Source organism: Leopardus geoffroyi, chromosome D3, assembly GCF_018350155.1.
Source record: "Leopardus geoffroyi isolate Oge1 chromosome D3, O.geoffroyi_Oge1_pat1.0, whole genome shotgun sequence".
In the NCBI taxonomy this organism is placed as follows: domain Eukaryota; kingdom Metazoa; phylum Chordata; class Mammalia; order Carnivora; family Felidae; genus Leopardus; species Leopardus geoffroyi.
The window spans coordinates 82,320,727-82,334,920 of NC_059339.1; positions in this window are offsets into that span (position 1 = coordinate 82,320,727).

Below are 14,194 nucleotides of genomic sequence, written 5' to 3' on the forward strand. Positions count from 1 at the left end.
AACAAAAGGGGTAAAGTTCTGAAGAGGTAGTTACTATAGAAATGCTAATTAAAGTAAATGATGGTTTGAAGTGGTTTATTACATTGCCCAACATATGTATGTTTGACTATGATACAGAAACTGAGCATTGCCTCACACAGCAGGATGGGGAAGAAATTGGTCCTAATTTTATGTGGAACAAATTGAAATGTTGTGTCAAAAAATACTAAGAAATGTATTCTTTTTTTGGTTCATTGATTTGACTTCTAAAATTTGTCTTATTGAAATAATGGACTAGTGTACAGATATGTTAACATAACAGTTTTTTTAATGTTTTTATTTACTTTTGAGACAGAGAGAGACAGAGCATGAGCAGGGGAGGGGCAGAGAGAGAGGGAGACACAGAATCTGAAGATGGCTCCAGGCTCTGAGCTGTCACCACAGAGCCCTACGATTATATTTTATGTATTCAAGAAAGTGTTATCAATGAATATATGAGATCAGATCACTAAATGCAAGTTTTCATTTTCTCTCTTATTTTTGTAACGTTCCTGAGCAGACCTGGAAATCAAAAGCAGGGTAAGCTTTACAATATATATTATATTCACTGGTTGAAGGAAAATACTATTAAATGTTTGGGCTTTCCACCACCCCCCCCCCCCCCCACATAGCCCAAATAAAGGAGTAAGTGATGAAAAAGCAATTTAAGACAAAAGGAGATATTACAAACTGTACTAAGACAGAGAAAATGTTCCTTAAATGAGCTTAGCATTTGGGAACAGTATTGAGTTGATGCTTTTACTATCTAAAGCTGTACATCAATATCTGCTGGAGGGTGTAGATGTTCTACTGGAGAAGAAATTAGCACAAACATCCAAAAACATGTGACCGCAGCACAGAAATGTAGAAACATAAAAGAGCATTTACGTTTCTGCAAAAACAATTTCTGCATGTTAAACAGGCATAACATTTCTAATCCACCAAAACCTAAGAGTTGTTTTGTTTGTTCGTTGTATGTGGTGTGCAGTGACATACTGATTGGGGGTCCACGCGGGTCCCCTACAAGGACAATAGCAAGGCCCCTCACGCACCCCAACTCTCCACACCGGGGTTCTCTCCTTTCATGCAAGCAATAGCTTATAGCACTAACCCACACAGCAGCCTGGCCCATCGTAGGGACCGTTTGCTGTGGAGCTCCGACTCTGGGGTCGAGAGCCTGTGTTCAGTCAGTGATCACAGCTCTAACACTTGACTCTTGTGTGACTTTGAGAAAATTGCTTAAACATATGTCTGGTTTTCTTGACAGTCCCAGACGGTAAATAGTGGCAGTACCTCGTATCGTGGGGTTGTGAGAATTAAGTTAGTCAATGCATATAAAGGCCTTGGAACAAGGTTTGACACGCACACATACAAAACCCTTTCCGTAGAAATACATCATCATCATCATCATCATCACCACCACCATCATCATCATCTATTTAGCTTCCATCAGTCTTTCTCTACGTTATTTTCTCAATTTAGTCAGAACTCAGGGGGAGGAAAACAGACCATTATCACATATCACTATTTGCAGAATGGACCAGGGAAGTTGAAAAATAAGACTGGAACTAAAACTTAGGGCTCAACAACGCAACTTGAAGATTTAGTAAGGCCTGGGAACATAAGGTCAGAGATTCTGACCTTGGCAATGGAAAAAGATACTATGGCATAGAAAACTGCTGTACATGGAAAAATTCACACAGGCTAAATTTTCAGCAGTAGCGCCAGATGACCCGAGTGGACTTGATCTGTGAGAGCCAGCCAACGAGTCAACTGGCCACCGGGGGTGCCTGGGAGACACCAGAGGCTCACGGAAGCGCCTGCCGGGCTGCCCTGGTTTTCTTTCCTAGGAGATGTCATACCTCTGGTTTTCCCCAGGCTTCATGAATAAAAATCAGTGGGTTAGAGAAGAAAAACCAAGGGGTTGCAGGAGGAGAACACTTCCTTTCCCAGCCTGATGCTTCCTGGTGGGAGAAGCCAACGTGCCCCCCCACCTCCCCGCGACCTGGCCAGCATCTGGGGAGTGTCCACTGCCAGGGAAAACGCAGTCACCTCTCTGCAGGCCTTTCCCCCCTCAACCCCCCACCCCCCACCCCGCACCGGCTTCCTGAAACCCGAAGTTGTTCACTTCCCTTAAGGGAATCCAAACTTATAAACACAAAAGTATGTACAGAAGTGAATATTTGGTTTGAATGTGGAAAGATATTACAACAAATTTTAAATTTTAAAAGGCTGGCAGTTAATGTTAACCATCACAAAAAATCCAAAAACATAAAAAATGTTTTTTGTTAAATAATGGCCTGCTGTCGCTGTAATGATCCCTCTCCCTTTTCTTGCCATATTGGTTGATTGCCTCTTTATAGGGAAAAAAAAGCCTAATATTATTTTTATAGACTTAATAAAATGATAGCTTTGCTATTCTTCTGGCGTATTTATTTATAAATAAAAATGCGCTCTTATCTTACTAGTTTTGGAATATCAGTTGCACATTTACAACTTGTAGAATGATGTCATATATGTTTAAAGTTATTTTTTCTTTAAAAAATTTTTTCTTAATGTTTTTTTTTTATTTATTTTTGAGAGATAGAGACAGTGCAAGTAGAGGGTTGACAGAGAGGGAGACACAGAATCCCAAGCAGGCTTCAGGCTCCCAGCTGTCAGCACAGAGCCCGAAGCAGGGCTGGAACTCACAAACCACGAGATCATGACCTGAGCTGAAGTCAGATGCATACCTGACTGAGCCACCCAGGCACCCCTGCAGCTATTTTCAGTATGAGACAATCTCTGACATGTTTTCTCATCAATGTGCTGTAAGATTTAAAAGGATTTTCTTGGGGCTCCTGGGTGGCTCATTTGGTTAAGCGTCTGACTTCAGCTCAGGTAAGTTCGAGTCCTGCAAGGGGTGCTTGGGATTCTCTTTCTGTGCCCCCTCCCTGACTTGCGTGGAGACTTGTGTGCTCTCTCTCTCAAATAAATAAATCAACTGAAAAAAATAATAATCATAAAAGGATTTTCTTCAGGTTGAATTCCGGCTGTCTGTATTTCAAACTTTGTTTCCTCATAGGTCTGGCTTTGGGTGCCATGGGCTATGATATGGTCTCTGACCCTGCATTTAAAATATCAGAATGCTATCGGAATCACCATGGTTACATTCCTCCTTCTGTACGTCCAGCAACAACGTAATTGGGCATGAAGTGAGCCACATACTTCATTCCAATAAAACCAAGCTTGATATTATCATCTCCAGCTCAGTTCCTCATCTGACAACTGGTTCGGATCCAAAACCAAATTCATATTAAGCCAACACTACCCAGCCCACGAGTATGTGTGATGGAGGGAAGGCAGCGTGGAAGGACACATTTGTCTGTGTCAAGGCAGTTTAAACACTTTGTTTTTGCATTTTTTACAAAACGTTAGACTCCATTTCTACAGCCTACATTGCCTTTTAGGGTAGATGTGGGAAAAATAAATCGGGTGTGCTTATCTGAATTCCCTTTCTCCTTATGAGGAGAGAGCCTAACTGTCCAGAACCAGAGTTCCCTTCTGTTTTCAACATACCGATAGTCCCATCACCATCTCCACACCCACCCCCCATGCCCACCCACACCTTGTCACACACACACGGAGGGAGACCCAGTCTATCCTGAGCAGGACTAGGCGTTAGGGCTGCTAACTCTGGAGCTGAGATTCCATATTTACACGGATTTCACAGTCAACATCTTAGATACACACATTTAATATTAAAAAATAAGTTGATAGCTGGGCCTCCAATTGGCCTGATATTTTAAATTTCTCAGTATGAGTAAAAATTGAGAGAGAGAGAGAGAGAGAGAGAGAGAGAGAGAATATATCTTAGCAGTCTCTCCATGTGCAATCATATGTTCCCCATTTAAATTAGCATAGTGAAGAATTTTTGGAAGTTACTCCTTGGACTGTCGGACAGCTCTGTAAAATTGTCCGATTTCTCACATCTCTTTTTAAGTCTTCATTTACTCTTTAATTGTGCTTACTTACTCTTTTTTTAAAAAAAATTTTTAACGTTTATTTATTCTCATAAATAAGAGAGACAGAGCATGAACGGGGGAGGGTCAGAGAGAGAGGGAGACATAGAATCTGAAACAGGCTCCAGGCTCTGAGCTGTCAGCACAGAGCCCGACGGGGGGCTCGAACTCACGGACTGTGAGATCATGACCTGAGCCAAAGTCAGATGCTCAACCGACTGAGCCACCCAGGCGCCCCATGTGCTTACTAACTCTTTAATTGTGAAAAGGCTTTCCCTTGATTGCTTTAAAATGACGTTCTGGGAAAATTCAGGTCTGGACCAACACGACAAATCTGTTGTGTGGACATCATTTGTTCTGTACCCATCGCTTATGAGGTAATTTGCATTTGAAAAAAAAGCACACTGGGTAGCACAGGACAGACTTTTAGGACAGAGATGATTCTATACATGGAGAAACAGAATTTTGGCTTTTCAAACTGTATGAGAGCCAGCCCCGTCACAGACACCTGAGTGAGTCCTTTGAAGAAAACTTTAAATAAGTAAAAATGGAATCGATTTTGACTAAAGTCCCAGTGCATTTTCCAAGACAAACAGGTAGGCTTTACTGCCTGCTCACCACAGTATGAAGGAAAGATGAGTGACTTTTTTGTTTTTTTATTGTATCACATTTACATAGAAAACAACAAGAATTTGGACAGAGGAAAACGCAAACAGGAGACAGCGGTATTTAACAGGGATGATACAGCTACTCAGGAGAATGTGGTTCAGGTGCAATAAGGACTGTGGTGGACAGTTTGAAGCTTCTAGAAAGAGATACCATACTCACATTTGGGGCCAGGAGAGAGGCAGGCATTGTTCATAAATGGAGTCAGTGGACAAGAAGTTCTTATGTACAGGAGCCATTTGGGTATTCCAGTAACAATAGGGTGTGAGAATTCACAATTGGAGACTAGAGTCAGCAAAAATACAGGCTATTATAGTTTATTGTATAATAGACAATTATAGATGTTGCTGATTCATGATAACTGGTCCTTTCTATTTTAGAGGAAGAAACCTTCAAAATAACCTTTCTACCTGAAGCTAGAGCTTAAGTTTTTCTACTCAATGCTCTGTCTCCTGAAGAATATTCTCTCAGTCTGGATATTATGTCTATCAAAGTGTTCAAAAAATTCGAGGAAAATTTAGGTAATGGTAGGAAATGATGGACAACCTGAGAACTATGACCCTGCTATGAGCAGGAGGTCAAGGCTTGACTTCTTCCATAAACTTTAAGCTCCTTATAGCCCCAAAGCAAAACATTTGTCCACAACACAATGGTAGCTTACGACATAATTGTTGATTGGTGATTAAATATAGGTCATAAAGTTATTTCTAAATTTACCCTTCAATTTCTTCTTATTCATAATATATACATAGAATACTTAATTTAAACTATGAAAGAATGTTTAAATTGGAATATAATTATGTGTCATTTTAGTTAACTGAAGAGACCCTTTTGAATGACTCACATACTCATGAACGAAATATTCAAAAATAGGTTCTAACTTTAGATAACTTGTGAACTAGACGTACTTTTTCTTTTCAGATCCCAGTGACTGTTTTTTTTTTTACCATCAAGGAAATATTTTCCACATGATACACCTCATGCTTGTCCTTTTTGACATTCTTTTTGGTACTGATAAAATGATTAAAATATATCCATTACTATTTTTTGAAGTAGTAATTATGGGTTTATAATGGCTTAAGATATCAATTTACCTACAGAAGATCTTTTCAACTTATTAAGAAAAAACATGAAAGACAGAAAAAAGCCTTAAGTGATAAAATAACGAAGTCAGAAGTGTATGCTAACTGCACTAAGCACATAGCCTGACATGCCCTCAACAGGTGATGGTGTCTTTCACTTGCTCATTACTACATTCTGGAAATGTTTGAATTGCCAATATCTTACAGGTCTAATAGTGTCCCGTAGCCACTCAACAGGATCTCACACACATATTTCACAATAACTGAGCACTAAATAATCTGACAACGGCTGATAATCATTAGCGCTCCCTGGCCTCCCCTGGGTCATCTATGGAATCTTTACAAAATAGTTCTAAATGGAGTTTTTCCCCCCAATGCTTATTTATTTTTGAGAGACAGAGAGAGATAGAGCACGAGCAGGGGAGGTGAAATCATGACCTGAGCCAAAATCAGACACTTAACCGACTGAGCCACCCAGGCACCCCGTTGCAAAATAGTTCTATAACACTGGCAAGTTCTCTTAGGTGGGTTAGAGATTTGTAGAAAAGTTTTCATGTCTAGCTTAATAAAAATATGTTGCTATCTTTTCCTTTAATTTGAAACGTTCTCTAGAGAGGCAGATTGGAGATTTCCAGCATCCGGGATCAGAATGTAAAGAAACAGTCACCAACTGTTGACCTTGCCTTTTGTTCCTCATCTTGATGAGTCATTGGAGTGCACCGGTCGGTTAAGTTATCTTTCCTTAAGATTCTACAATTCTTAAATTCCTTCAAATGAAGAACTATGGCAACTCAAAAATTGACAAAACGATGCTTCTTGCTTTACCTGAAACATGACCTACCAAGTATGGAGGTAAATAACAGATTAATAAAATGAAACCTTCACAATACCCTTAGATCCAGCTTTCAACACACACTTTCAGTTGTGTTCTGGAAAAAGATTGTTTAAGGGTATAGTGTATAATATGGTAACTCAAATGTCAAAATATATTTCTATAAGTGGTCAGTAATAATGACTGTAATTATGAACCAGTGTTTTATTTATAAAACGTTGTTTTCCTTCCCATCTAGAGTTTCAAAGTGTTTCACTGGATGATATATGGATGATGATGTTGAGCTGTGTACTGTGTCTATGTTGTGTCAAGAATTCGAAATGGTTGTGTGTGCAAATGGCAATGAACCCCAGAGACAGGGAATGTGTCCACCTTCCTCAGTGTATTTGTACATCCATCAGTTTCTTTCCTACATCAAATTACTTTCCCTTTGCTGTTTTCCTCTAAAAAGCTATATGATAGATCTAAAAGCTCTAAAATATCTGTGTACAAGACATACCTGTAATTTTAAATGTTTCTCTGGAGAGGTTAGGAGTACACTCACAGAAATATTCTATTTACTGTTTATTTCTATTGCTGTTATGCTCTTGTTTATAATCTTTGTAATTTTAATCATCATTATAGTTTGAAAATATTTTCTTAATGTGCATATTATTTAAATTGGCATCGATGGGTTATTCATACACCTAAGAAGGACCCCAAAATATATATTCTAGCTGATTGTTAATAGTTATGCTCCTTTTACCAAAACTATCTGTGGCAACATTAGTCACGAGGCCTAGAATGCAATTATTTCTTTAAAAAATATTTTCTTGGCCAAAAATTGCAATAATGGTAAAATGACCAAGATCATACATTATTTTTAAAATAGATCTTAAATGTCATTTGATCTCTGAAGTAAGCAAAAGGAGAGAAACCTACCAAGTGGTACAGTCTGTGGGCTGTGTTGATAAATCCAACCGAAAGAGTCTTGGGGAAAAAAGACGACCTTTATTCACTGCCTGATTTTGGCCAGATCTTTTCGTGCCCGTTCATATAATTAAACCATCTTAAAAGTGGTGTTTCTTATCATAAATATTTTATAAAAATGACAGAGAAAATATTAGTAGTTAGAATAGCTGGAAATTTCTTTGACCATCTGTGTTATATATTGTATGTGTGACTCATCCCATACCCAGCTTATATTTTCATAATTGGCTCTTTAATCTAAATACCAAATGATCAACCATGGATGCCAGCTTGACTGGGATGAGAATTACAAGCATATGTACAGTACCTCGGGTTATTATTGTCAGAACACTACAAAATATGTTTGTGACTCTTGTATATAATTACACCCTGGACTCATTATAGCTAGTAATAACGCAGTCTTTTATTCAAGTCAGGATTACTCTGGACCCAGTGTAAATGTTGCTCAGCTATATTAAGTCATTCAGAACATAGATGACACTGCTGAAGGTTGTTTGGGAACAATCACAACTAAATTGGCAGATTCAATAGCACAGGAGAGCTGAATCCAAATGCTGGGTTGAGAAAGGAAAATGCACAAAGTAGCTTTACCTGGTCAGTGACAAGACTCATCACAGTGTATTCCCAGTTTTCTTTCTACAGATAGAGACAGTTCCTGTGCAGCTGATGTCTAATGTGTTGATGTTATTTATCACAATAATATGATGTAGCAAACATTTGGTTTTAACAGTGATCTGGAAAGAATAACGAGCAACAACTCACACCATCTAGATTTTGAATGAGTTTACTATTGCTGTGTTTGGTAGGATAGGATGCAATGCTGAAATTCTTTTTTCTATTATTTTAATCGTCTACAGTTGGCAATTTCAAAGTAATAGAGAATGCTAAATTACTAACTCTCTTGATGAGTTAGAATGTCCTACAACCCAATCTCCATTACGATCTAAAATTTGTTCTTGCTCTGTTTTAACTCACCTCTTCTCATGACTGGCTTATCTCTGTTCAAACAACACCTCCTCCAGGCCCCAAGTACACCATATTGTTTATACCTCTTATGCCATTTATCTATCTATCTATCTATCATCTATCCATCATTTATCTATCATCTATTTTTATCTATCTGTCATCACCTATGACATTTATCTATTTAAATACTAATTTGTTCAGTCTTTCCACAATATAATGTATGGTTCCTTACATAAAGGCAGGGATCCTTTTGTCTTGATTACAATTATATTCCCAAGTCCTAGCATGGGACTAGACATATTGAGTATTCAAAAAATATATTGTTAAATGAATAAATGCTTGAATAGAATACAAACCATTTGAAGAAAATTGTTTGATCCTAAAGAGTTGGATTGATCTTATTGTTGTTATGATGATAGATAGTGTATTAATAATACCTATTAACTTAGTTCGAAGTAAATCCTATATCATTGGATTTACAGATTGAAAATTTGTTTGGGCATTTTTACAAAACTGAATATTATTGCTGTATTCAAGATTAATTTATTACTTTGAACCAGACAGGGACATTTAGAAAAATTGTCCTGACTTACCTTTAATTTTACCCTTATAATTGAAGGAAGGTTTCCTGGCTTCTTTTTCTTACCTGAAAAAAAATGAGGGTGGGGTAAATATGATACTAGTTCAGCTTCCTTATCAACTTCTTCATAATACTTAATTTTATCCTAAAGTCTGTAATACTGATTTCTCCTAATCTTCATATCCAGAACCCCAGGAGATAATCCATTCGATGGATCACCTTTGATTGTTCTTGGATCTGATTGTTAGATAAATGATGATGACATTAATGTTTTAAATAAAATATTCTTCTTTAAAACATCAGGTATCTCTTAACATTTTTATAGGTCATCTCTCATAGTATGATTACAATTGTTTTAGTTATTCTCAAAAATCGTACTTTATAAAACAAACAAATTACACAATCTCAGATAGAGTTGAAAGAGATCTTAGCCACCTGGACTGCTTTTCAGATGAGAAAATGAGAAATGCTTTTCAGTGTTATTTAATAAATTACTCCAAGTCACAGAGATGGCTGGTGGGGAACTCAGGGTGAATATTCCAGGGCATTATGTTCTTTCCATTAAAATAGTATTCTGGTTTTAAATTATTACTTTAAAAAATACATCTTCTGTAGAGTATTATCTATTCTATTAAGAGACAGAGAAGTACACAAAGAGGGTAAAATATTATAACATTTCTGCAACAGTATCTTCCTCCTTTGAGTTTTATGACTTTGTATATGATACTTGGATTTCCTGCCCCATCATGTGCATTCAGACGTCTTCTATTAATCCTGGAAAACCCTGTTCAATCAGGACCATTGTGGTGGGAGGTTCATTGAACATCCTTCCTCCATCCAACAAGAGTTACAACCCTTTAGAATGAATTTGTGTATACCTCCCACATACTACAACTGCAGGGAGTATTCCTTGTAATTTAGTATACACAATGGTCCAAACATTTTCAAATATATTAATTGATATTTATGCAGCAGAAGCAGTAACTGGTACCATATTATATCTCCACTTAGTGCCCAGAAAAATTGCAGAAAATTACAAAAAGTTTCATAAGAGGAATGCATGGTTTGTGGGAGAGATCTAGTCCTGTCTCCCTCTAATCACAAATGTATTCAGTACAGTTAGTTTTTGCCTGAGCTTGAATAGAAACTTAGTTGAGTTCCATGAGTCCGCTGTTTAATATTTTGTAATAAAACATTATACGGCCATTTTAAGTCACAGAACAGAGCCTGAATTCAGTAATTTTAGTGCTTAATAATGATACAAACTCCAAAGCCATTTTAAACTTAAGGCTTTACCTATTCTCTCAGCTGCACCTGCCTTCAAAACGTCAGCTTTTAAAAATTGAGGTGTGGTCAGCATGTTATCTTCTCTTTCTGAGCTTCAATTTTCCCCTCTGTATCTTGACAGTCCCCAAATTTCCAGGGATTGGAGCGAGTGGGTTGGAGAAGAGGGAGGGTTTTTCTCGAAAAGCCCTGACTTGGGAAGATGGCACTGATTTGCTGCATACCTTGGAAATAAAAGTTCAAAGTTGAATCTTCCTCTAGTGGTCATGTTTGCGGGTGGCTTGGAGTCTACTAAGTTGCTGGGAATCTCTCCTCTGGATAAACTTCCATCAACAACTGCAGAGAAATCCTCCTGGGGGACACAGAGACACAGAGACCCAGAGAGGCAGTGATAAACGTGTCTCAACCAAGGGAAAAAGGAATGGGGGGATTTTATTCATATGCCATTTTTGGTTGAAACTTGCTCTTAGGAGAACGTGTAGAAAGACCTAGAGCAAGTTCCTGTGATCAGAAGTATGTCTTCATCCAACACATAATAGCTGTTCCCACTAAACAACCTTTAGCTCATGAAAGGTATGGGTGTGGTCCCCAGAGCCTCATCTGCTGTGCACACCCTGTTCCGTGAAAGTTACTGTGGGGAGAAGGGACATTGGATTCTCTGAGTTCCCTTTCTATCAATGACAGATGCCCAAGTTATTAGAGAAAACTGATAACAGAAAATATATATAAATATGTTACCATAGGACCAAGTATGTCCTTATGTATGCTTCTAGCACATTTTTCTCAAATACGGTATTTTTATATTACAGTGAGAAAATTGTTCTAATGATGTTAAGCTAAAGTGTAGAGATGTAATCTTTCTGAGTTCCCTGGCTTCATATTACTCATTTAGTAGTTTCTCAAACATGGATAGCTGAAGGTTTATTAATTTTGTTGGTAACATCAGTGGTCAGGGGGAACCTAAAAGCAGACAAATGTGAATTGTCATAAAATTTGCTGGTCATGGATTATTAACCTTGAAAATAATTAACCAGATTTTTAAAATAATTTTTTGTTTATAATTTGAAAATAAGATAAATAATAATACAAATAATAAGATTTTTGTTTATAATTTGAAAAAAAAAGTTAGGTCTTGTCTCGGTTCTGAAGTTTGTGTCAATGTCATATAAAATTCATCTCAAATGTTACCTACTTACGAAAGCTATTTCTTACTATGGTCCCGAATAGGATTAACATCTCACCACCTTGCACTAATTCTGCACCCTCTCCATACTTCAAGACTATCATTATATGTTTTTATGATGTATTATTTAAATCCAGTTTCCTCTGTAAAAGCCGTGACTGCATATTGACTCCGTATTTCCAATGTCTATCTCAGATGTTGAGACATGTTTTGCTTAAGCAGATTACAATTCAAAGACAACCAATGAGAAACTAAAATAGACACCCACGAGTATATATAGAAAATAGATTACCCTAGTACCAAAGAAAAGTAAACAATATCCACAGATATTATATAAATATAAAAGGTCAGTTTTTTAATTTTATTTTGGGCCCCAGTCATGCAAGCAATTATTAAAAATGTGGCTGTGTAGTTCTAGAACAATTGTAATGCCAATCCTTTCACTTTTAAAGGCCAAATAATAAAGAACAAGTGGAAAAATAGAAATCACTTTTGGAAAAAAGAAACACACACATGACAAGCTACGGTTTTTCAATAAGGAGCTGTTTTGTTCCTTAGATGAACATAAGACAAAAAACAGACTTGCATTCTTATAGCTATATCTGGTTAATGGAACATCTCACTACATAAAATGTTTTTGACAGTCAATGTAAGACTCTGTTTATAAATCAATACTTTTCCTTAATTTTGTAATTTCCCATTTTATTCTCCGTAGGTAAGTAAATATTTGACTTCTCAGCATCAAATATTTTCTCTTTTGAATGCTCTTTGCTATCAAAGTTCACTACGTAGTTACCAAATAATTTTGTCACCTGAGCATTCTCCTTTGAGTAGTTTCAAGTGGGAAAATATTGCATTGATTCCAGCATTTATTTTATATAAAAATTGCAAATCACAACATAATGCATCTGGCCAGAAAGCGTCCCTAAGGAAATAAAGGAAAATAGCAATTGTTTCAAAAGAATCCTCAAGGCTTGACCAGATGCCATTTGAGAGATGAAGCGGTCCATATATTTGACCAAATAGTAAATAAAGTTTGCAACTCTTTGGCACATTATCCTTTATGTATATTTATTTAAATAAAGCTAATATTTATGCTCATATGAAAAGAGTGATGCTCCATATCAGCAATATTTGGGAATAGCTGAGTTCATCCAAAAATCAAAGCCTGCTGTCTGTAATTGAGGAAACAAATACTTAAAAGTCTCCATTTGCATCTGTACATGTTCAAGTTTCATTAAAAGCATTCCTATGGTTAATAAATTGTTTAAATAGATCAAGGGCAGACAGTCCCCCAAATGGCAACACATATTTCTAAAAATGACGTAGAAATGCATTTGTCTCATATTTCGAAAAATGGCAACTCGTAGTTCACATCATCTTTTTTTTTTTTCCTGTAGCTCACTTTAAATACTGTTGACTGTCTCAAAAAAATGCACTCACTCACTAGTTCACCCATTCATTGGAACATTTATTTAATCTTTCATTGTTTTGCCCAAATGTACATTATGATGCAAGGTATCGAATATCTTGCTGAAGTCTGAGCGCTACATGTGTGCTAATTTTACCAGCTGCCAATCATAAATCCGCTGACAGAGCTATTTTGGCTTCTAGTGAGCATGAGTTTCTTTTCTAAGTCATTCAGAAGGCATCCAGCTATTATATTACTTGGTTCTAGGATCTTCTCTCTTGTTATCACTGGGTGAGTTGATCTCCTTTGACTTTTTGTGAACTTCTCTGCTTTTGGTACCTCTGTGTTCCATGAGGTTCTTCAGAAAAGAGAGCTAGATTGGCGTTGTAGTAGATTTCTCAAAGTGTTGAAAATATAATAATTGTATGTATGCAGACTGATCTTGCTCATTTTGGCATTTCAAAGGAGCCCTATTTAAGCTCTTTGGTATCTTAAAACGTGTAGCTGTGCTGGATTACTTTTTTATGTATTACAAAATAATAGAGAAATAGAGAAATAAATTTTATTTATTATAAAATAATAGAGAAAACACATTCTTTGACCTTCCGCACTGTCGCATGGATGCTCTGTGCTCTATGCAGAGGCCAAGTTCTTCTACAGAGATTATTCTAATGTCATTATCTAGAAGGAGGGACACAGGAACGCCGTTAGGCACATAGATGGCTTTAAGAAGACATATGCCTGAGACTATTATTTCCAACTTGCTGACATACTGAAGTTTGGTTAACCTTCACCAGGAGGCAGGAGTGCTCGATTTGCTGGTTCATATTTATACAGATTTTTTTCAATATATGGTGGGGTTACATCTCATCAAACCCTTTGTGAGTTAAAAGTATTAATAGAGCTTGGCCTAGCCTTTCTTAATTGTGCTCAGAACACTTTCAGTAGGCTGCAGTTGGGCGAAATCATAGAACACAAAACCTATTTGTTAATCGAGTGTTGACTATCTTGTCTAATGTATTGATTACCACACTGAAAGGGAATGAGAAAATGGTGTGGACACGGATGGTTGTCAGTGTGTTGGTGGTTGACCTTCACTGGTCACTGGCTGACTGGGAACCAAGGTGCTGCCCTCCCACCCCCCCACCCCCCCGCCCCAGCATCATGGAAGAGGGCCACGCCACTTATCACTGGCCCGGGGA